Below are 24,612 nucleotides of genomic sequence, written 5' to 3'. Positions count from 1 at the left end.
AAATGGGCATAAAATAAATAAAAAACAGAAAATGAAAACCAAAGCACATAGCCTTCTTATGTCATATATAGTAAGAATTCAAGTTGATCAACAAGGTCTAGACATATTCAAAACAGAAAAAGCATGTATCTACCCCTGGCCCTTAACTATATATGTCTTATGAAGTCAAGCATGAAGAGAAGTGGTTTTGGGTTTCAAACATGGAAATTTCAAAAACTTCCCGCCAAAAGCTTAATTTTAGAGTGAATAAGAAGGATCCAAGCTTAATTACCTTTTCATTTTCAGGATTTATGCTTGTTTAAATCTTGGTCAAACATAGGATTTGACCAACACACATATAGTCTTCTTATGTCATATAGTAAGCATTCAAGTTGATAAATAAGCATGCATGTCTAGACATATTCAAATTAATCCGACAAATCATGTATCTACCCCTAACACCCTAAACTCTGTCTTATGAAGTCAACCATGAAGAGAAGTGGTTTTGGGTTTCAAACATTGAGATTTCAAGAACCCCCCAAAAAGCTTCATTCTAGAATGACTAAGAAGGATCCAGCCTTACCTTTTCATTTTATGTTTTAAACTTGTTTAAATCTTGGTCAAACCTAGGATTTGACAAGATTCAAATGGGCATAAACATTAATTCAGAAAAAAACAAAAAACAAAAATACAACGCACATATAGTCTTCTTATGTCATATAGTAAGCATTCAAGTTGATAAACAAGCATGTCTAGACATATTCAAACCCGACAAATCATGTATCGATCTACCCCCTAACCCTAAACACCATGTCTTATGAAGTCAACCATGAAGAGAAGTGGTTTTGGGTTTCAAACATTATTGAGATTTCAAGAACCCCCCAAAAGCTTCACTTTTGAATGACTAAGAAGGATCCAGACTTACCTTTTCATTTTCATGTTTTAAACTTGTTTAAATCTTGGTCAAACCTAGGATTTAACCAAGATTCAAATGGGCATAAAATTCAAAAAAATCAGAAAAATGAAAAACCAAAGCACATAGCCTTCTTTATGTCATAAAGTAAGAATTCAAGTTGATCAACAAGGTCTAGACATATTCAAAACAGAAAAAAGCATGTATCGATCTACCCCTAACCCTTAACTCTGTCTTATGAAGTCAAGCATGAAGAGAAGTGGTTTTGGGTTACAAACATTATATTGAGATTTCAAGATCGAACCCCCCAAAAGCTTCATTTTAGAATGACTAAGAAGGATCCAGGCTTGCCTTTTCATTTTCATGTGTTTTAAACTTGCTAAAATCTTGGTCAAACCTAGGACTTGACCAAGATTCAAATGGGCATATAAACATTCAGAAAAAATCAAAAAATGGAAAGCAAAGCACATAGCCTTCTTATGTCATATATATATAGTAAGTAATATGTATCTAAAAATGATTTGTGGGGACTTGTAGGACCAAGTTATAACACACCTACAATTCAAATTTGATTTACTTTCAATAAATCAGCATACAGTCATTTAAATGTGCGAAACTAGCTAGAAAGCACTAAAAACCGTAAATTTGGGAATTGACATTAAAATATGGCCTAATTTATTTTAAAAATGTAGATGCGCCATTTTGACCCATATTTTATCTACCCCATGCACAAAATAAACATATTTTATCATCTAGAACATGAAAAACGATTTTTTATACCGAAAACTTGAAAAAGTCTAGTCATCAACAGTGTTAGAAATGGCCAGATGCACCACCATGCCCAATTAGGGAACACTATAACAAAGCTGTCCAGGGAGAATCAAACTTGGTAATATTAACTATGAGATTGAACAAAACGTTATATTTGGTTTACCCTTTGAACCTCCTAACTTACCACAACATTGACTTCTTAATTTTATTTACAAATAGATATTTTAATATCCCATTGTTGTGCAATAATATATGTTTTTATCTCAAATCAATTAGCATTTGATTTTAAAAAACTACCATAATAATTTATGAGAAAGCGTTGAACAAGTTTCATAATGTAATTTTATACTTGATATGACCAATAATAGACTTAAATTAAATTGGATTTCAAAGTTCAGATTTTAAAGCGAATAGAGTTTCATGTTGCAGACTATGTATTAGCTTGACGGGCACTGTGGGGCCCCGGACTAGCTGTCCGAAACACCCGTTATGCATACACATTCACGATCCCATGATCAGTGTGTCGTGAAAGCATAACCGAACTGGTATCAAATACATCATCCATTACAGTACCGAATAAAAAGGTTACAACAGGTCACATGACCAATGCTTACATAAGAGCCGCAATGGCAGGAGATCAACAATCACACAGCGGAAATATTTCAGATGAAAGCGTTCGCATGGCCCAAGTCATGCCGTAACCCTACAGGCAACTGACTGGGAAGACGTTCCTAGCTCGCATAGACGTCGTCAACTCCTTCTTCATCTGCCGAACTCCACCAAGTCTGGCCAAGTAAATAGCCAGGGACAAAGCCATGAGTACATTATGAATTGTACTCGCAAACCACCTTAGAGAGAAGTAAAGGATATGCATTTTGGCAGTAGCAAGGAACAGGCACTGGGTTACAAGGGGTGAGAGATAGTTTCTCTCGAGAGTATGACATCTCTATATCTTTGTTGAAAACCTTTATGAAAACAAGTTTCTTTTGAAGACTAATAGGTAAGGGTGACCCATTTTCCTTTCCGGCCATCTCATATGGCCAAAACAACTTTTCCAACTTTCCACCGTACCTCCCAGGTACATCTCCACCAGTTCCACTGGCATCATTTTCCCGAAACATTTGTGAGAAAAATCACTTTTATAAACCAAAACTCCCTTTGATACTCAGCACTTCCTTTCCCACGTCCATTGCCGCGGACACGGCTATTCGAATAGATTTACACTCTGCAGAGGTTGTACACTTTCCCCACAAGATCCGAATACTTATCGTGTGGGCATCATCCCTGCATAACAACATATGCCACGACAAGTACCCGATCGTAGTTTTTCGCCTGCTCGCCTTAGCCTAAGACATGCCGCCTAGAGTTGTACCTCCCAACACCAGAGTCCGAGGGGTCGTTTACCCAGGAGTAGCAAATTCCCCGACCAGCTCGACCCTCCGGAATGCCGCGACCAACTGCGGGGCATTATTCAATGGGAGCTCATAGGTTGTACCCCTGCCATCTAAAGAGAAGGAAAGGCGTCCCCAGTACGTCGGGAAGGCCCGGTCGATAGGTGTCCATGATCGGACTACCCCTTACACTTGCAGGACTCAAACTAAGGCGAGACAAACTACTACGCTACGCCCCGTCCCACTAAAGGGTAATGTGGTCGTACTGGCTAGGTCCGATGATGTACTCAGTCAACAAAAGGCTTTCGAAAACAATTTTCATTCACTTCTCTTGCTCCAAGCAAGTCCTTTCTGCTTAAAAACATTTAATCAAACCATACTTGGACAGGGCTACCCTGTTCCAAGGTTTTCCAGAAAAACCTTGTTGCTTGAAAACAATTTTCACAAATGTTTTTCCAGGGCTCCCAACCTATAGTCCAATTTCTCTTTGAAAAGAGGCGACACGTGTGATGAGGTGGTAAGCACCATATCACTAGTGGAAATGTGATCAGTAGGTATCAACAAGGGCTGCACCCTAAGGGTGGATTAATAAAACTCCGGGTGGCGCTAACCACCGACAAAATAAAAGAAAAGACATGCACTTTCATAAAACCAGTAATAATGCATGAATAAGATATATATAGGATTAGAGATGCATCAAGAGGTGGCTTGCCTTGGTTGGCTATTTGTCCATGGACTTCATCTTCACGAATCATCTGCGCTTCCTTCCTCTTCGAAATCCTCACCGAGATCCTCTCCTTCTCCGGCAGCGTTCGCATTCTAACGTTGCAAAATAAAAGGCAAACAATCAACACATAGCCATAGAAGCACCCACACACTCAATCTAGTAGCAAACCAATCAATCAGAGGCCCTAAACAAATCAATCAAATAGCAGCTATGGCAAGATTTTGTTTATAAAAGGACTATTTTTATCGTCACTAGAAAAGACCTTAACAAAACAGCTATTAGCATAAAAAGGCTCTACCTCACACCAAGATATAATCCGCACGAGTAATGGCAGGTAATGAATCTTGGAAACCACCAAAAAGGGTTTGGTGCCAAAGTTCATTACAAAACTTTTTAAACGAAAACAACACAATTTCCCTATGGGTAAAATAAGCAGTAACACCACATTAACAAAACACTCTATAAAAATGCACATAAAAAAAATTGGTAAAATCTCAGAGAGTAAAGCTTGACTTTATAAAACTACAGGAATTGGATTCACTCTATTTGGGTTCTTAAAATAAAAGTTATGATTTTTATAAAACCAGGAATGACTTAGGGACCAAATAATTGTCCTAAATCTTTCTGTGAGTCGCAAAAATACATGTAGCATGTCTACTTGAAGCTACGAACATGTGTAACAAACATGCACTGGAATCAAACACAAATAAATTTTCAAATATTTTTAAAGATTTAAACAAAACATAAACTAGATCAACCCAATATCCAAGCACATAAGAACCAGAGTACATTCAACCAAAAACAACCATGGCACTGGATAGGTACTATCAAATGTGAACTAACAAAACTGGTTTGACATTTTTCTGAGTTGTAAAATAATTTACAAAATTAAAACGCTAAAAAGGTACCCTGATTTACTATAAAAATAATCAGAAATAAAGGAAAACTCACAAAAATATATCCCTGGACCCAAATGTACCCTAACAGGATAACTAACAGATACACTTGGTTTTGGTGCAAAAACAAATTTTATTTTTCAAACTAAAAATCAAGGAATGGCTTACTGGACAGATATTGGGTTCTAAACAATTCATAAACTAGGAATCTCCTGTAGTTGGGACCTATACCAAAATAAATATATTTAGCAGTACTATGCACCAAAATTGGTTTCACACCAAAAATGTTTACACCATTCCCACAAGCAAATTAAATATCACACCAGCAACATTTCACAGGAATAATTATCAGTACATAAATATAGCAGTAAATCACATGCATGCAAGTGGAGGTGATTAGGATTTTGTTCAGGAGCATTTAGGAATTTGATTCATCTCATTTGGACCAAAAATGGATTTTTAAACGATTTAAACCTATGGTATACCTCACAGAGAAATATTTGCAGCAAAATCAAAAGGAAAATGGAACGGGCCAGAGAGGCCACGACGGCGGACCCGTAGTGGGCCAGCCAAGCCGGGCGACGGCACACGAGTGCGCGGTGGGCAGCAGGGGTGCGGCCCAGCATGGACCGGTTCGACGTGGCCTGCCCGCGCGGAAGTGCACGCATGCACGTATCGCTGGGTGTCGTCTACGCCCAGGAGAAACGGCGCCGCCGCGATGGCCACGACGGAGTGAGAGATTGAGAAAGGGAGCTCACCGAGGGAGACTTGGGCGACGTAGGCGATGCGCGGGAGGGTGCTCGGGTGTGGCGGTCCGGCCAGGAGTCCTCAGACGCACCGGTGCTTCGGCCAGTGCAGCCCGTGGCGAGGACGGCGTCACGCGCTTGCAGGGGCGTCCTCCCGGCGTCGGCGAGGTGGTGACTCGCCGAAGATGCCGAAGACTCTCCGCCGTGCACGGAACCTAGTAGGAGCTGCATGCATCGCCGAAGTCTGGGGCGACGACGGTGACGGCCGTGCCGGCGCGAGGACGCTGGCGACGGAGGCGGAGGTCTCGGACGGCCGGGTCGGAGCGTTGACGACGGCTTCCTCCTGGCAGTCCCCTGGGAAAAGGGAGGGGCGTGGTTATAGCGGGAGTAGTGCATAGGAAGGAGAGACAGAGAGGCATGGGGAGGCGATGGCTGCGACGTGAATGATGACGACGATGCTGCGTCGGAGACGGAACGGCTCGGCCGTCAATGGCGTGGTCTCGACGGGGGATGGCCCGGCGGGTTTTTGAGGCCTGGATTGGCGTCTTCCTTGGAGCCGGCGCGCCTACCGGTTGGCAACGCGGACGCGGCGAGTGCGACGTCGGGACAGAAACAGCAGTACCGCGAAGCGAAGCCGTCGGCGACGATCTCCTCTGCACGCACCTGAACGAGTATTAAGCGGGGTTAGATCGAGCAGAGAAGCAACTATAGGTAGGAACGGAGAGGGCGTTCAGAGAGGGGGCAGCAGATGCGTCCATGACGAGGTACGGAGCGACCAGCGAGCTCGCGCTCGGCCGTCTCCGTCGGCGACGAAGAAACGGAAGGGGGCTCTGTATTTTGCCGTTCAGGGGAGCGTCAGGAGAGAAAATGAGACGAGAGTGAGTGCAAGGAGCTCATCTGCGAGGTTTATACCGATGCTCATGGTGGACGCGGCGCACAGCTCGAGAGTGATGCGTGCACGGATGCGATTGGCAAGATGGGCGGCGGCATTGTGCAGGGCGTGGAGTGTAAGGGTGCTGTGCGGCAATGGGAAAGAGATGCGTGTGCTGGACAGGTCGGGACGTGACGGTGTCTGCAGGTACACGAAGGTGTTCGATCTTTCCTTTACAGATATGCGTCCACGAAAAAGGAATAGAGGTACTCCGTTGGCGTTTTGGATCCGAGGTAAATGGATTTGCAGATTGGTTCTACCTGGGGCGCACTGATGCAACGGGAACGGATCGGCGTCCGCGATGGTGGTGACCATGATCATGTCGATCACGGGCGAGTCAGCTGCGGAGTGAGACTCGCCTCGGGAGCGTGCGAGGCTCAGATAGAATGGACTGGTCGTGCCTCTGGCGCAGCATAAGGGGATGCCAACGTCGTTTTCCTGTTGTCCAAGAACTGCATGCCAACCGGAGAGAGAAATGAAGGAGGGAGGAGGGCGGCGTACATGACCAGCCATAGGGAAGGGTGGAGTGCTGGGGAGTGCCTACTAGAGAGAGAGAGAGGTGTGGCTAAGCGACAGAGGCTGCAGGAGGTGGAGAAAAAGAGAGGGCAGGAACCTCTAAAGAAATAGGCATCGGCCTCTCTCTCCCTTCTCTCCAACAACGTAATGCCAAGAAGATGGGGTACTGTAGCATCATAAGGTCGACCAGAGAGAGAAGGTTAGGACTCTAGGTGGTGTAGGCTCATGGTAACTCATTGGAGAAGCAAGACATGAGAGGGAGATGGTGACTTGGCATTCACACTAACACACGTACAATGCATGGCCAAAGGCGCGCCGGTCACTCTCCTTGTGCAAGCCTAGGTGATTAAGAACAAGACTCAGATGGCGTTTAAGATCAGCAAGGAGGTGATGTTGGTGATGGTGTGCCACTTTGAGGAAAGTGGATTAAGATAAGCCAAGGTTTAGATAGATAGTGAGGGATTGACAAACTATATCAAGGATCATGATGATGGCATACTTCATCAAATCATGATGCCAAAGTGGTGGTGTATATAGATGGTCTTATTTCATTTTCGAAATTAAAGGTATGGGTTTTTATTCATTGAATGTGAATTGGTCCAAGTTTGGGTGAATTTCATTCAAAATAGCCTTTGAAATTTTTAAAGGAGACAAGATGCTATTTTGAAATAATAAAGAAAATAGGTTTACTTGTATAACAATACATAGTAGATTTTTCCTCTAAGCTTTTTGATATAGAGAAAAAAAAAGAAAGAGTCCTATATACCATTGGCATGCATTTTGTAAATAGGAAAAAAAAATTCTAGAAATAATCTTTGAATGGAAAATGATATGATAAAACATCGCAATAACATTTCCCACTTTTTAAAGAGAAAATATTTTGAAAGTAGTTTGATAAAAACTAGAATTATTTCGGAAGTCAAAAGGAGAGGAAATGGGGGTTGAGGGATTTATGAAAATGGAGGGAACCTTGAGATAAAAAAAAAGAAAAAAAAATGGGCGTCGAGGCCAAGAATTCCTTAACAGAAGAGTTTAATGATCTTCGGAAGATAGAGATGAAAATGGAGATTGTACATTTGTTGGACAAATGATCATCTAACATGTTTATGCATAGATGGGGTGATGATGTAAAAAAAAAATAGATCAATGAGATGTATTAGTGGCAAGGACAATGCCATGGTTATTTGATCACAGATCAAATAGTCCTTTAATTATTTTGATGTCAAAGGTCCTTATTTGATTTAAAATAGATAAAAAGTTTAATTTAAACCTTTGAGATTAAAGAGGGTTTTTAGAAGAGTGGGATGATCCATAGTCGAACTAGAATAAAATATGGATCACTCCATTTTACTTTTGGAAATCAAAACTGCATATAAAAGTTTTTATAAAATTTTAAAGTCACACAAAGTAGGGGTATGCCATTTGGCAAATACTTTGTGTCAACAATAATTTTAGAAACCCCTATTGTGATACTATGATCTAAGTGACCATAGCCAATTAAATAAAAATAATAATTTTGCGAAGATCTTTTGAATTAAGACTTTGAGTCAAAAGACAAAATAAAAGAGGTTTTCTGTTGTGTCAAAAGGTTCACATACTTTTGAAGAGAGTAGATTAAAGTGATACAAGAGTGGCCATACCATAAGTGTTTTCTCGAGATAAGAAGATGTGGGTTGATGTACTTCACTTAACATTATTCAACAAACCTCACCCATCAAACAAAGTCAGACAAATTTCAACCAAACACATGCAGCACAAGCAAAACTTAAAAAGTTTTTGTTCCCCCTGATTTTCGCAGTTTGGTCAAATAAACAAGGTTGCAAAAGTTGGGGTGTTACAGACCTTCCACCCTTAAAATAATCTCGTCCCGAGATTACTAAGCGTAGGACAAGGGGGGTTTTAAAAGTTTTCTTAAGTTAGACTCCATCCTCTGGTAGACGTGCCGTTGTTGAAAAGTCACAGCTTCAGCTCCGGAGAGGCACGGTAGATTTCCGCCGAGGGAAAGCTTCGTGAAGAGGTTGACTTCTCTATGTCGGTGTTAGACCTGTAGCTTCCTAAAAGTCTTCGAGGGGTCCATGGCTCTTGGAGGGTTAGGGCATCATAACGGTGCTTTCTAAGTCTTCCACCCTTAAGATTGTTCAACGGGGGCTCATAAAAAGTCAAAGCTTCAGCCATGGGGTCTTGTCAGGCGCTTCTGAAGAAGTCATTAATCTCCCGTCTTGAGTTGAACAATCTTCAGGGCGAGGTGCAGTCTGCGGCTTCAAGAGGCACGCACGGTGTTTACTGTTCTGTAAGGCGCTCGTTAAGTTAGTAAGTCAGCGGAACTCTTGGTGGGTCTTCACATAAAGTGGCATCTGTCGTCGAAAATAGTCTTCAACTTTAGGGTTGGTGTTTATTAAAGTACACCAAATCTTGAGTCTTGAATTGTCTTCAAGGGCTTCACTTGATGAGGACCAGATGGACCTTGCAAGTAACTTGGCTTCGGTGCTACAGCTCCCTTAGCTTGTTAGAAGGTGTGTCAGGCTGAGGTTTTAAGAAGATAACCTCATGGTTAGCGCGATTAAGCTCTATGGTTAGATAAAGTGAGTATGGCTTCATCTTCTCGTGGGGTTGCACTCAATCTTGAAGTAATGACTTCTGCTTCATTGGCGTCGGAGGGTGCCTTGGGTTGAATGGCGTACTAAGTTGGGGACTGCATGAAAACAGGGTTCGATAAATTAAAGTTGTTACCTAAGTTAGAGTTAGGGTTCTCCGTTAGTCTTTCAAACTAACAGTTAGTATTTCTCCTAGAACTTCGAGTGGATGCGAAGAAGAAAAACATCTTTGGGGGGGGGGGGTGTTTCCTAGACAGAGTTGTCACACAAAAAGGGTATTTTCAGGCCGAAAGGCCAAAACAAGCATACACACAAAAAGCAATCGCAAGCACTCAAGCAGCAAATTCACAACACCACAAGCAATCATGAAAATCGCACGAGGTATTTCAAGTGCCTAAGGATACCTAGTACGCAGGGGTAGCTCAATCGAAGCAATTGAGTTTGTCTTATCCATCCTATAGGCTTGGGTTGGTCAGAGATGTATACGTCTTCATTTTGCTGATATTGACTTCAACATGGATTCATGTAGCAGTTGGTGGTGAAGCAGGCCTGATGTTGAGCCGTCGATGTTGAGTCGGGGGCGAAAACTGCGTAGATCTTCTGGTCTCAACTCGGAGGGGTAATTGCTGAGGAGCTCCATGGATGACAACTTCTTGTGACGGGCCTAAAAATTACTAGTCAAGAACTGAGGACTTGATCCTTGACGACTGCAAAAGTACAAGTCCAAAGAGGAACAAGGTCAACTTCTTGACAGACTTTGGTGACAACCAAAGACATGCTCTTATTGTCCCTATATGCGTACTGCTAAGTCGACGTCCATCTTCAATAGCTGCAGCCAGAGATACTTGAGACTTCCAGAAGGATTGATCCATCTTCGAATTTGAATCTCCGAGTCTGAGTGGGGCATCGTCCAACATCTAGTTTTGGAAGAGGATGAGATAGCAGAATCAGAAATTTTTGAAGTCTTTCGAAATCAGAGAGCGAGGTAAGAATGAGAAGTTTTTGAAAGGATAAGAAGATAGAAGCTAAGCATCTAATTACTTAGGAAAATAAGTTTCGTAAATAGTTTTACCAAAGTAGTATTGTCCTATCTAACATCCATGCTAACTAAGGTCTCCTACAGTCAGGATGGCTCTGATACCAGCTCTGTGGGGCCCCGGACTAGCTGTCCGAAACACCCGTTATGCATACACATTCACGATCCCATGATCAGTGTGTCGTGAAAGCATAACCGAACTGGTATCAAATACATCATCCATTACAGTACCGAATAAAAAGGTTACAACAGGTCACATGACCAATGCTTACATAAGAGCCGCAATGGCAGGAGATCAACAATCACACAGCGGAAATATTTCAGATGAAAGCGTTCGCATGGCCCAAGTCATGCCGTAACCCTACAGGCAACTGACTGGGAAGACGTTCCTAGCTCGCATAGACGTCGTCAACTCCTTCTTCATCTGCCGAACTCCACCAAGTCTGGCCAAGTAAATAGCCAGGGACAAAGCCATGAGTACATTATGAATTGTACTCGCAAACCACCTTAGAGAGAAGTAAAGGATATGCATTTTGGCAGTAGGCAAGGAATGTGCCTTTGGGTTACAAGGGGTGAGAGATAGTTTCTCTCGAGAGTATGACATCTCTATATCTTTGTTGAAAACCTTTATGAAAACAAGTTTCTTTTGAAGACTAATAGGTAAGGGTGACCCATTTTCCTTTCCGGCCATCTCATATGGCCAAAACAACTTTTCCAACTTTCCACCGTACCTCCCAGGTACATCTCCACCAGTTCCACTGGCATCATTTTCCCGAAACATTTGTGAGAAAAATCACTTTTATAAACCAAAACTCCCTTTGATACTCAGCACTTCCTTTCCCACGTCCATTGCCGCGGACACGGCTATTCGAATAGATTTACACTCTGCAGAGGTTGTACACTTTCCCCACAAGATCGGAATACTTATCGTGTGGGCATCATCCCTGCATAACAACATATGCCACGACAAGTACCCGATCGTAGTTTTTCGCCTGCTCGCCTTAGCCTAAGACATGCCGCCTAGAGTTGTACCTCCCAACACCAGAGTCCGAGGGGTCGTTTACCCAGGAGTAGCAAATTCCCCGACCAGCTCGACCCTCCGGAATGCCGCGACCAACTGCGGGGCATTATTCAATGGGAGCTCATAGGTTGTACCCCTGCCATCTAAAGAGAAGGAAAGGCGTCCCCAGTACGTCGGGAAGGCCCGGTCGATAGGTGTCCATGATCGGACTACCCCTTACACTTGCAGGACTCAAACTAAGGCGAGACAAACTACTACGCTACGCCCCGTCCCACTAAAGGGTAATGTGGTCAATCGGCTAGGTCCGGTGATGTACTCAGTCAACAAAAGGCTTTCGAAAACAATTTTCATTCACTTCTCTTGCTCCAAGCAAGTCCTTTCTGCTTAAAAACATTTAATCAAACCATACTTGGACAGGGCTACCCTGTTCCAAGGTTTTCCAGAAAAACCTTGTTGCTTGAAAACAATTTTCACAAATGTTTTTCCAGGGCTCCCAACCTATAGTCCAATTTCTCTTTGAAAAGAGGCGACACGTGTGATGAGGTGGTAAGCACCATATCACTAGTGGAAATGTGATCAGTAGGTATCAACAAGGGCTGCACCCTAAGGGTGGATTAATAAAACTCCGGGTGGCGCTAACCACCGACAAAATAAAAGAAAAGACATGCACTTTCATAAAACCAGTAATAATGCATGAATAAGATATATATAGGATTAGAGATGCATCAAGAGGTGGCTTGCCTTGGTTGGCTATTTGTCCATGGACTTCATCTTCACGAATCATCTGCGCTTCCTTCCTCTTCGAAATCCTCACCGAGATCCTCTCCTTCTCCGGCAGCATTCGCATTCTAACGTCGCAAAATAAAAGGCAAACAATCAACACATAGCCATAGAAGCACCCACACACTCAATCTAGTAGCAAACCAATCAATCAGAGGCCCTAAACAAATCAATCAAATAGCAGCTATGGCAAGATTTTGTTTATAAAAGGACTATTTTTATCGTCACTAGAAAAGACCTTAACAAAACAGCTATTAGCATAAAAAGGCTCTACCTCACACCAAGATATAATCCGCACGAGTAATGGCAGGTAATGAATCTTGGAAACCACCAAAAAGGGTTTGGTGCCAAAGTTCATTACAAAACTTTTTAAACGAAAACAACACAATTTCCCTATGGGTAAAATAAGCAGTAACACCACATTAACAAAACACTCTATAAAAATGCACATAAAAAAAATTGGTAAAATCTCAGAGAGTAAAGCTTGACTTTATAAAACTACAGGAATTGGATTCACTCTATTTGGGTTCTTAAAATAAAAGTTATGATTTTTATAAAACCAGGAATGACTTAGGGACCAAATAATTGTCCTAAATCTTTATGAGTCGCAAAAATACATGTAGCATGTCTACTTGAAGCTACGAACATGTGTAACAAACATGCACTGGAATCAAACACAAATAAATTTTCAAATATTTTTAAAGATTTAAACAAAACATAAACTAGATCAACCCAATATCCAAGCACATAAGAACCAGAGTACATTCAACCAAAAACAACCATGGCACTGGATAGGTACTATCAAATGTGAACTAACAAAACTGGTTTGACATTTTTCTGAGTTGTAAAATAATTTACAAAATTAAAACGCTAAAAAGGTACCCTGATTTACTATAAAAATAATCAGAAATAAAGGAAAACTCACAAAAATATATCCCTGGACCCAAATGTACCCTAACAGGATAACTAACAGATACACTTGGTTTTGGTGCAAAAACAAATTTTATTTTTCAAACTAAAAATCAAGGAATGGCTTACTGGACAGATATTGGGTTCTAAACAATTCATAAACTAGGAATCTCCTGTAGTTGGGACCTATACCAAAATAAATATATTTAGCAGTACTATGCACCAAAATTGGTTTCACACCAAAAATGTTTACACCATTCCCACAAGCAAATTAAATATCACACCAGCAACATTTCACAGGAATAATTATCAGTACATAAATATAGCAGTAAATCACATGCATGCAAGTGGAGGTGATTAGGATTTTGTTCAGGAGCATTTAGGAATTTGATTCATCTCATTTGGACCAAAAATGGATTTTTAAACGATTTAAACCTATGGTATACCTCACAGAGAAATATTTGCAGCAAAATCAAAAGGAAAATGGAACGGGCCAGAGAGGCCACGACGGCGGACCCGTAGTGGGCCAGCCAAGCCGGGCGACGGCACACGAGTGCGCGGTGGGCAGCAGGGGTGCGGCCCAGCATGGACCGGTTCGACGTGGCCTGCCCGCGCGGAAGTGCACGCATGCACGTATCGCTGGGTGTCGTCTACGCCCAGGAGAAACGGCGCCGCCGCGATGGCCACGACGGAGTGAGAGATTGAGAAAGGGAGCTCACCGAGGGAGACTTGGGCGACGTAGGCGATGCGCGGGAGGGTGCTCGGGTGTGGCGGTCCGGCCAGGAGTCCTCAGACGCACCGGTGCTTCGGCCAGTGCAGCCCGTGGCGAGGACGGCGTCGCGCGCTTGCAGGGGCGTCCTCCCGGCGTCGGCGAGGTGGTGACTCGCCGAAGATGCCGAAGACTCTCCGCCGTGCACGGAACCTAGTAGGAGCTGCATGCATCGCCGAAGTCTGGGGCGACGACGGTGACGGCCGTGCCGGCGCGAGGACGCTGGCGACGGAGGCGGAGGTCTCGGACGGCCGGGTCGGAGCGTTGACGACGGCTTCCTCCTGGCAGTCCCCTGGGAAAAGGGAGGGGCGTGGTTATAGCGGGAGTAGTGCATAGGAAGGAGAGACAGAGAGGCATGGGGAGGCGATGGCTGCGACGTGAATGATGACGACGATGCTGCGTCGGAGACGGAACGGCTCGGCCGTCAATGGCGTGGTCTCGACGGGGGATGGCCCGGCGGGTTTTTGAGGCCTGGATTGGCGTCTTCCTTGGAGCCGGCGCGCCTACCGGTTGGCAACGCGGACGCGGCGAGTGCGACGTCGGGACAGAAACAGCAGTACCGCGAAGCGAAGCCGTCGGCGACGATCTCCTCTGCACGCACCTGAACGAGCAGGGCCGGGCCGGCAAAATCCGGGGCCCTGTGCGAAAATTTAAAATGGGCCCCAATCTCACTAGAAAAATATAACTAATAAACAATTATAACAATTATATGTTTTAAGTGGACGTCCAAGCTGAAAAACTACTCTCTATGCCCGTAGATTTTAAACTCCTGATAATACTATCTTAAAAATAGTTTCAAAAGGAAGCATATTGCTTAAAAATCCGACCGGGTTGATGGTCCTTAAAAAAACCTATATCTAATGGTTTTGATGCATGTAAAACCATCCCAAAAAGTATATGTATATAGATAAGCCTATGAAAAACTACCCCCACCAGAGGAATACAATAGCCATATATCAAATTTACGTCACTCTCTATAAATTAAAACCGCAATATTTTTGCGTGTTAGTTAATTGTTTCATTTGAATATCAGAAGTCAAGATATCGCAGTACAAAGTTTCTGACATCTTTGACTTGAACTAGAAATTTATTTCAAAAGTAGGAATAGTTTGATTTATAAATACAACTTTTCAAAAGTAGTATTTGTATCATAGGCATCAATCATCAATGAGGATATAAATAAATGCAGCTTTTCTAATATTCAATGCTAATAAAATAAATAGTTAAGTATTTGTATCATAGCATCAATTAGAATAGAAAAAAACCAAAGAAAAAAAAGTAAAACGAGGCGCTGCTATTGGGTTTTGAACGTGCAACCTTTTAGCAGGTATAGTGTGATTTATAAATGCAGAACAGAAAAAAAAACAAAGAAAAGATAATAACAGCAAGCGCGCTGGTTCGTGAATCGAACTTGCAACCTCGTGGATAACAATTTTTAGCACGCGCGCAACTAGCTGAACTAAGCTAGTTTCGTGATCTCCATCCGAAGTAAAATTATATACTCTATATAGAAGGCCCGTTTCAAAATTCTGGGCCCCCAAAATTTCGGGGCCCTGTGCGGCCGCACGGGCTGCACTCCCGTTGGCCCGGGCCTGACTCTCAGTTGCATAATGTTTATTTGAACAACATCATTCTTTAAGGGTTCTTCGAAATAAAATCTTCAATGATATCCTCATAATCAATCTTCTCCAACACTTTACTCTCAAGTGATATTGTCACTAAATCATTGAGTGTTTGTTGCGTTATCATAGTACGCATATATGATTTCAATAGTTTCAATTTAGAAAAGCTTCGCTCCGCTGATGCAACAGTCACAAGAATGATCAACAAAATTTGATACGCAATACTTGCATTGGGAGAACAATCATGACACTTCAAATAATCTAGAACTTGAACAGACTCCATGGTTTCTTTTGAAATGAATTCTTGAAGAAACTTCAGCTCAACATACAAGTCGTTGGCATCAATGTCAGACTTTTTATCTTTTGTGAGGGCACCCTCAAAATTTTCACAAGAAGATTTCAAGCTGTCATTATCCAATATCTAGTGCAAGCGTGGCAGGACCAACCGACTAATTGTCGGAAGACACATTTGCTTCTTTTATAATACATTTGTCCATAACTCACTTTTGAGATTGAATTAGTATATGTTACTTCTATTTTCTCTTGCACTTTTTGGCACCGGAATCACGCCCCATTGATTTTAAAACATTACATACAAAAAATAAAATAATGATGTACCATTGATGATCAACGAATAGCCTAGAACATAGAAGATGAGGAAAATTCGAATTACCTAGTCTAGTTGTCAGATGGAATTCGGCATGGCGGCAGCTTTCTCGTCCGGCGTCGCGGGAGCGGGAATCAAAGACAGGACGTGGTCGAGGCAGCGGGAATGAAAGATCGGATGAGGCGAGGAGGAGAAGAGGCGTGTGGGTCGCTGGCTGCTGCCTGCCTCGTGAGTCGCAATGTCGCTTCTTAACTCCCGATTCGGGAAGTCCTTCACGATCTGTGTGAAGAAACGTTCCGCTTGCAGGTTTCCAAGGCCCAGGCACGCTTCCATCTATTCCTTTTTTCTTTTTTTCCCTGTATAAATACTGGGCCTATATAAAAATTTGGGGCCCTTAAAATTCTGGGGCCCTGTGCAAGCTGCACACCCAGCACATGTGGCCGCCCGGGCCTGTGAACGAGTATTAAGCGGGGTTAGATCGAGCAGAGAAGCAACTATAGGTAGGAACGGAGAGGGCGTTCAGAGAGGGGGCAGCAGATGCGTCCATGACGAGGTACGGAGCGACCAGCGAGCTCGCGCTCGGCCGTCTCCGTCGGCGACGAAGAAACGGAAGGGGGCTCTGTATTTTGCCGTTCAGGGGAGCGTCAGGAGAGAAAATGAGACGAGAGTGAGTGCAAGGAGCTCATCTGCGAGGTTTATACCGATGCTCATGGTGGACGCGGCGCACAGCTCGAGAGTGATGCGTGCACGGATGCGATTGGCAAGATGGGCGGCGGCATTGTGCAGGGCGTGGAGTGTAAGGGTGCTGTGCGGCAATGGGAAAGAGATGCGTGTGCTGGACAGGTCGGGACGTGACGGTGTCTGCAGGTACACGAAGGTGTTCGATCTTTCCTTTACAGATATGCGTCCACGAAAAAGGAATAGAGGTACTCCGTTGGCGTTTTGGATCCGAGGTAAATGGATTTGCAGATTGGTTCTACCTGGGGCGCACTGATGCAACGGGAACGGATCGGCGTCCGCGATGGTGGTGACCATGATCATGTCGATCACGGGCGAGTCAGCTGCGGAGTGAGACTCGCCTCGGGAGCGTGCGAGGCTCAGATAGAATGGACTGGTCGTGCCTCTGGCGCAGCATAAGGGGATGCCAACGTCGTTTTCCTGTTGTCCAAGAACTGCATGCCAACCGGAGAGAGAAATGAAGGAGGGAGGAGGGCGGCGTACATGACCAGCCATAGGGAAGGGTGGAGTGCTGGGGAGTGCCTACTAGAGAGAGAGAGAGGTGTGGCTGAGCGACAGAGGCTGCAGGAGGTGGAGAAAAAGAGAGGGCAGGAACCTCTAAAGAAATAGGCATCGGCCTCTCTCTCCCTTCTCTCCAACAACGTAATGCCAAGAAGATGGGGTACTGTAGCATCATAAGGTCGACCAGAGAGAGAAGGTTAGGACGCTAGGTGGTGTAGGCTCATGGTAACTCATTGGAGAAGCAAGACATGAGAGGGAGATGGTGACTTGGCATTCACACTAACACACGTACAATGCATGGCCAAAGGCGCGCCGGTCACTCTCCTTGTGCAAGCCTAGGTGATTAAGAACAAGACTCAGATGGCGTTTAAGATCAGCAAGGAGGTGATGTTGGTGATGGTGTGCCACTTTGAGGAAAGTGGATTAAGATAAGCCAAGGTTTAGATAGATAGTGAGGGATTGACAAACTATATCAAGGATCATGATGATGGCATACTTCATCAAATCATGATGCCAAAGTGGTGGTGTATATAGATGGTCTTATTTCATTTTCGAAATTAAAGGTATGGGTTTTTATTCATTGAATGTGAATTGGTCCAAGTTTGGGTGAATTTCATTCAAAATAGCCTTTGAAATTTTTAAAGGAGACAAGATGCTATTTTGAAATAATAAAGAAAATAGGTTTACTTGTATAACAATACATAGTAGATTTTTCCTCTAAGCTTTTTGATATAGAGAAAAAAAAAGAAAGAGTCCTATATACCATTGGCATGCATTTTGTAAATAGGAAAAAAAATTCTAGAAATAATCTTTGAATGGAAAATGATATGATAAAACATCGCAATAACATTTCCCACTTTTTAAAGAGAAAATATTTTGAAAGTAGTTTGATAAAAACTAGAATTATTTCGGAAGTCAAAAGGAGAGGAAATGGGGGTTGAGGGATTTATGAAAATGGAGGGAACCTTGAGATAAAAAAAAAAGAAAAAAAAATGGGCGTCGAGGCCAAGAATTCCTTAACAGAAGAGTTTAATGATCTTCGGAAGATAGAGATGAAAATGGAGATTGTACATTTGTTGGACAAATGATCATCTAACATGTTTATGCATAGATGGGGTGATGATGTAAAAAAAAATAGATCAATGAGATGTATTAGTGGCAAGGACAATGCCATGGTTATTTGATCACAGATCAAATAGTCCTTTAATTATTTTGATGTCAAAGGTCCTTATTTGATTTAAAATAGATAAAAAGTTTAATTTAAACCTTTGAGATTAAAGAGGGTTTTTAGAAGAGTGGGATGATCCATAGTCGAACTAGAATAAAATATGGATCACTCTATTTTACTTTTGGAAATCAAAACTGCATATAAAAGTTTTTATAAAATTTTAAAGTCACACAAAGTAGGGGTATGCCATTTGGCAAATACTTTGTGTCAACAATAATTTTAGAAACCCCTATTGTGATACTATGATCTAAGTGACCATAGCCAATTAAATAAAAATAATAATTTTGCGAAGATCTTTTGAATTAAGACTTTGAGTCAAAAGACAAAACAAAAGAGGTTTTCTGTTGTGTCAAAAGGTTCACATACTTTTGAAGAGAGTAGATTAAAGTGATACAAGAGTGGCCATACCATAAGTGTTTTCTCGAGATAAGAAGATGTGGGTTGATGTACTTCACTTAACATTATTCAACAAACCTCACCCATCAAACAAAGTCAGACAAATTTCAACCAAACACATGCAGCACAAGCAAAACTTAAAAAGTTTTTGTTCCCCCTGATTTTCGCAGTTTGGTCAAATAAACAAGGTTGCAAAAGTTGGGGTGTTACAGGCACCCCTAGAATAAAGTAGGCCGGTCACTTACGTGTGGTTCCCATGCGTGTAGGTCCCACACATCAGTGAGCACAAGTCACGTGCGGTAGGTAGTTAAACTCCCAGCAATCTTCTTTGTCAAGTAAAGACGCATCGTCAAGACTCTCTCTCTCTCTCTCCCATTTGTCGCTGAAAAAAAAATATTAGACGGGCGCGTAGCCTGCACTGCAGGTCTACAGAACTGAAACCCTGTGTGCCAGTCAACATCACTCACCGAAAAAAGTGAAGCATTTCTTTTCACCATAAATAACAGCGGCCCCGTGAGGCACTGCTCTCCCTTTCTCTTTCTCCTTCCGTGTGATCCCTTTTGCACCTTTTATCCTTTGCAAATCCTATGAATCAAAGGAGCCCTAAATCTGATGGCCGGGACCTAGAAGGTAGTGGTAATATCCATTGTCATTGTGTAGTGTGTTTTTAGAACTCTAAAAGAATATGAAAATATTTTAGCAATTGAAATAATATAAATTAACTAATATGGGATATTCATGAAATATATTTTCTACTATCCGGCCAATAGCGAGTGTCATGAAATATATTCATTGTAAACTTAGTGATAATCACTCGAGTTTGATATGAATGGCCTAGCTAGCTATGGGCATCTCCCACTATATATGTTGTCCACACGACCAATCAACAAGCAAAAGGTATTCCATGAGGAAAGTTTCTTATGGGTGACTTTCGTCTCTGCCGCAAAACACGCGCCGAAATTGTTGGCGCGTCCCATTTTCAAGCTACCCCAAAACCTGCGGTTTGCCCGTCGGCCTATAAAACTTCGGTCAACAGAGAATATTTCCCTGCAGAGCACAATTCGAACACCACATCTTTCTCATGCTTCTACCAGGCACACTCCCACGACGACGGCCGTGCCTACCGCCCCTCCTCACCATCACTGCCTCCTCACCGGCCACCGTAGTGACCGACCACGTTTTACCGGCGGACCTCCCTTGCTGTCTAGCAAGCCGGATTTGCTTCCTCGACGCCGACGTTGACCGCGCCATATCTGCTCCGGATCTGCTTCCCCGACTCTGTAGTCCACTTCACCGGAGATCGAGATGGGCAAAAAACGCGGCCCCAAAGTCGACCACCCCCAACCAAAGAGTAAATCCGCCCTAGCCTCAGACGAAGGTTGATGAATACTTTACATGTCCGCTTTTGTTATATGCATTTGATTTCTGACACTAGTTTTCGTTGCTTTCTTGCAATGCATTCTTGCTGATATTAGATCAGTGTAGATAGTTGTTTGCCGCGTAGCTATATGAGATTTCAACCTTACATCTGCTGATCGAGAGGAAGATCGAGGTTATGTCCGCTTTCGCTATGCATTTCTTTTCCGAGAATCACTACGTGTGATATATTTTGGGGGTTTGAAGTATGCATTTTACAAAGGTTATGATAGCAGTCAAGCTAGCAGAGCAATTTGTTGATAGTATTAAACTGCCTGTATTTTTTTTTATCTCGGAACTCTGTTGATCGTAACCTTACATCTGCTGATGAAGAGGCAGAGCTTATGTCCGCTTTCGTTACGCTTTTCTTTTCCAAATATCACATCTGTGCGGTACTTTTTTGGGGTTTGAAGTATACTACCTCCACCCCAAACCTGAAGGCTTATTTTTAAAAGTCAAACCAAGTAATGTTTGACCAAACTTTCAGAACAATCTATCAAGAAATATAATATTTCGTAGATACCGTACGAAAATATATTCGTTATCTATTTAATGATATTAAATTTGTATTTTGCATGTTAATAATGATTTTTGGTAAAAACTTCGGGATGGTGGTAGTACGTTTTACAAAGGTTATGATAGCAGTGAAGCTAGCAGAGCAATTTATTGATAGTATTAAACTGCCTGTATTTTTTCTATTTGCAACTCTTTGTGCGCCATGTGGAATTGCATGCTCTAGCCAGTTCATCCAATTAGGTTTTATCACTTAACACCAGAAGTTCGGGATTTTATTTTATCACAGAACCACAACCCTATAAATTTGTATCACAAAACACCAACATTTGGGGTAATTGTTTCGCAGAATACATGATCTCTGTTTGATAGCCCATTAGTGACTTCAGGCCACCGTCAGTTTAAGAGTGACAGCAGGTGAAAGACAATTAGACTTTATTTTGTGGTATTTTCTGTTAAACGCTAAATACAAAGCTGTTTGTCAACACTAGTAGTTTAATCTTATGTCCAGACAGTTCAAAAATCTTATGTCCAGGGTAGTTGTATTGGTACACATTATCAAAACCTTATCTTTGGTACAGAATATATTACCCAAATCTCATGTTCTTGTGTGGTTATAATTTCAATGAATATTTGTCATATGGTAATTCATTTTGTGTGTAGCATATGTAACAAGTGTGACTCATATTCTCATTTCCACGAGTGTCTACAAAATTTCACACCAAAATTCATTTGTTTGTAGCAAACATGCTCACGTCTTTGTAAATTGGTGTCGCGCTGTAGGGTGATGCTCTTGTCAAGCCAACTAATGACAAATAATGTGTTATGTGAAATAATTTCCCCAAATGTTGGTGTTTTGTGATAAAAAATCCCCAACTTGTGGTGCTAAGTGATAAACCGCTCATTCAATAGACCGAGCCTTAGGCATGTATCATTAGATATTTTTTTAGGAAGGCTGGAAATATTTATTTTGAATCTTGCGTTGCTACTTGCTAGGATTTGAACTCGGGACCTTGTAGGTCCGATACCATTTCGAATTGCATGCTCTAGCAAGTTCATCCAATAGACCGATCTGTTGGAACTTGGAAGACCCTAGGCAATTATATTAAGCACACGCCATTCCATATGGTTAACCATTGGCATGAAATGACACTTATATGTGTTTGAGTGTATATGTGGATTGCTTAGCCCTTTCCATCAGTTCGGACTTTTGGTTGCGTTGGCTACTGCATGAAGCTTGACATTCATACTTATCCTAAAAATTGTTGCTGCTGCCCTCTGTTGCCCAACGTAAATTATTTTTGAGCCATAATTTGTGATAGGGCAAAGGTGTCCGATCTTTCGATGAGATGAAGATAATTCGATTTGTTGGTGGAGTTCGTGCTTGACGATCCGACTACACGTGCAAAGCTCGTGCGCCAATGCAATCGCTAGGACAATCTCCGGGAGTTACTGATCTTGCGGGAGCACGATCAGCCTGACCAGCAAGGGTCTTAATTCCTACCTGAAATCGAGAACAAGTAAGAACTAAAGATGCAATCGAGAATATTGCGAATAGAGATGAAAGCTTGATTGATAATGGTGGGATTCGAATAGTCGGTCTTGTTGGGCGTTGGCCTCAAAAGAAGTACACGAAGTTGCAGCAATTGGCTAACTTTTAATCTAATCAAAATCCAAGTTCTAATGACGGCTACAGAGGGATATATATGGGGGAAGTCAAGGGATTTTCGTCCAACCAGCTAGGGTTGGCCAAAAACACCCCTAAATGGGCCTTCCTCCACTTATATTGCCTCTTAAAATACCCTAAAATACCTAATCCGAAAATACATGGACCTGGCCCATTAAATAAGGTGACACAGCACCAGAAATAACTCTTTGGACGAATTTTATGATGGAGTAACTTGTATAATTCATCCAAGCATCGTTGCTTCACTATGGTGGCTTCAATGTTCTGAAATCCTCGCTTGCAACGCCATCCTGAATCCTTGCAGGTCTGCTGCCATCTCCATGCACGTTCCTAATCCAATGCTTGGCGTCCATGCTAGATCCATTCCTAAATAATATAAATACATTTGATTTAGGCAGCATCATATTCTCAAATATATCATGAAGGATTCCTAGTAACGAATGTACACGAGATGTGGTTGTAGGAGTATTGGTTGTATCTATCATAGAGATGTCCTCATCAATTTGTTTGCCCTTTCCATCAGTCCGGACTTCCGGTTGCGTTGGCTAGTGCATGAAGCTTGACAATATGAACATCAATTATTTTTGAGACATAGTTTGTTTGTCATTACACCTTTTGAGCAGTCTCACTGCTACTATTAATTTGTTCTTACATGCACAGTTCCATGATAAATCTCATCTGCATTTCTCGCCAATGCATGTTAGGTCTTCCACTCGAGAATGAGTACGAAGAGCAACGGAGGCAAACTATCCTGCATAATAGCCGAGTTGCAGCCTCGTTGGGCCTAACACTACATCCTTCTACAAGGTCTAGTGCAAAACGCCACCCACGTCCCTCACAAAGGATACGGAACATTCCTACGATTCAGAATTTGATCCTGCTGATTGTGATGGCGAGCTGACTCAGAAGATGCCCTGGTCGACTATCCTCTGCAACACAACAAGGTGAGTTTTCTCTGTCTGTCATCGAATTATTTGTCCCAACTTCCATTTGTTGTATCCAGTCCTACCAAATATGTTACCCATGCCATGTTCAATCTCATTACTACATTTTTCCTGCTTAGTTAACGCATCATATATGTTTTTGCATATGTTGCCTTACTGTTTTTCCATTACATCTGCATATCATCATCATATAATATTGTACATTGAAATATCATTTATGTGTGACAGGCATCTGCAGATTCGGGCAAGAACTTTTCAAGAACGAACAGGAGGAAGAACACTCAACAGGAACCTCAGGCTGATACCGGAGGATGGGTGACAGTGCGTAATAAAAAAAAGGTTAAGCCTGATGCTCGTGCTGCTCCTCCTATTACAAGGTCTAACAAAAGACTGACACGAGGTGGCGAACAGGCCGAGAATGATAACAGTAAAAGGTCTCGTAAAAACCACAAACCATCGAATCGAGACGAAGTAGCCCCAGCATGTACCAGCCCACACATTCCACAACCACCGGTTGCCAATCTTGTTTCTCAGCAACAATTGCCAACGAGAACCGGTTTCCACGGCAAATTCGAGCCAACAATTGGCATCATCGGGAGTGGTGGTAGGTAATAATGGCCAAGGACACATGATGCTAGTCCCGGATGATACAGACCTCAAATGTCCAAACAGTGCTGCCACAACACCAGCGAACTGGTGATGATCTCCCTCCGACCCTTAGTCCTGCGAAAGACAACTCCTCTCCCGATGACGAGACCCACGCCAAAAAAGGTACTCCCTCCGATTCATATTAATTGACTCCAATATGGATATATCTAGAACTAAAATGTGTCAAGATACATTCATATTAGAGTCAATTAATATGAACCGGAGGGAGTAATACTTTTTTCAAGACTTGTAGTTTAATGCTCCCTTATGTATCTATATACCATGATAGCTTGATGTAATGATTAACTTGGTAGGTTCGCCACGATCAATAAA

Source organism: Lolium perenne, chromosome 6 (assembly GCF_019359855.2).
Source record: "Lolium perenne isolate Kyuss_39 chromosome 6, Kyuss_2.0, whole genome shotgun sequence".
NCBI classification, from domain to species: domain Eukaryota; kingdom Viridiplantae; phylum Streptophyta; class Magnoliopsida; order Poales; family Poaceae; genus Lolium; species Lolium perenne.
Note: the sequence above shows the minus strand (reverse complement) of the source record.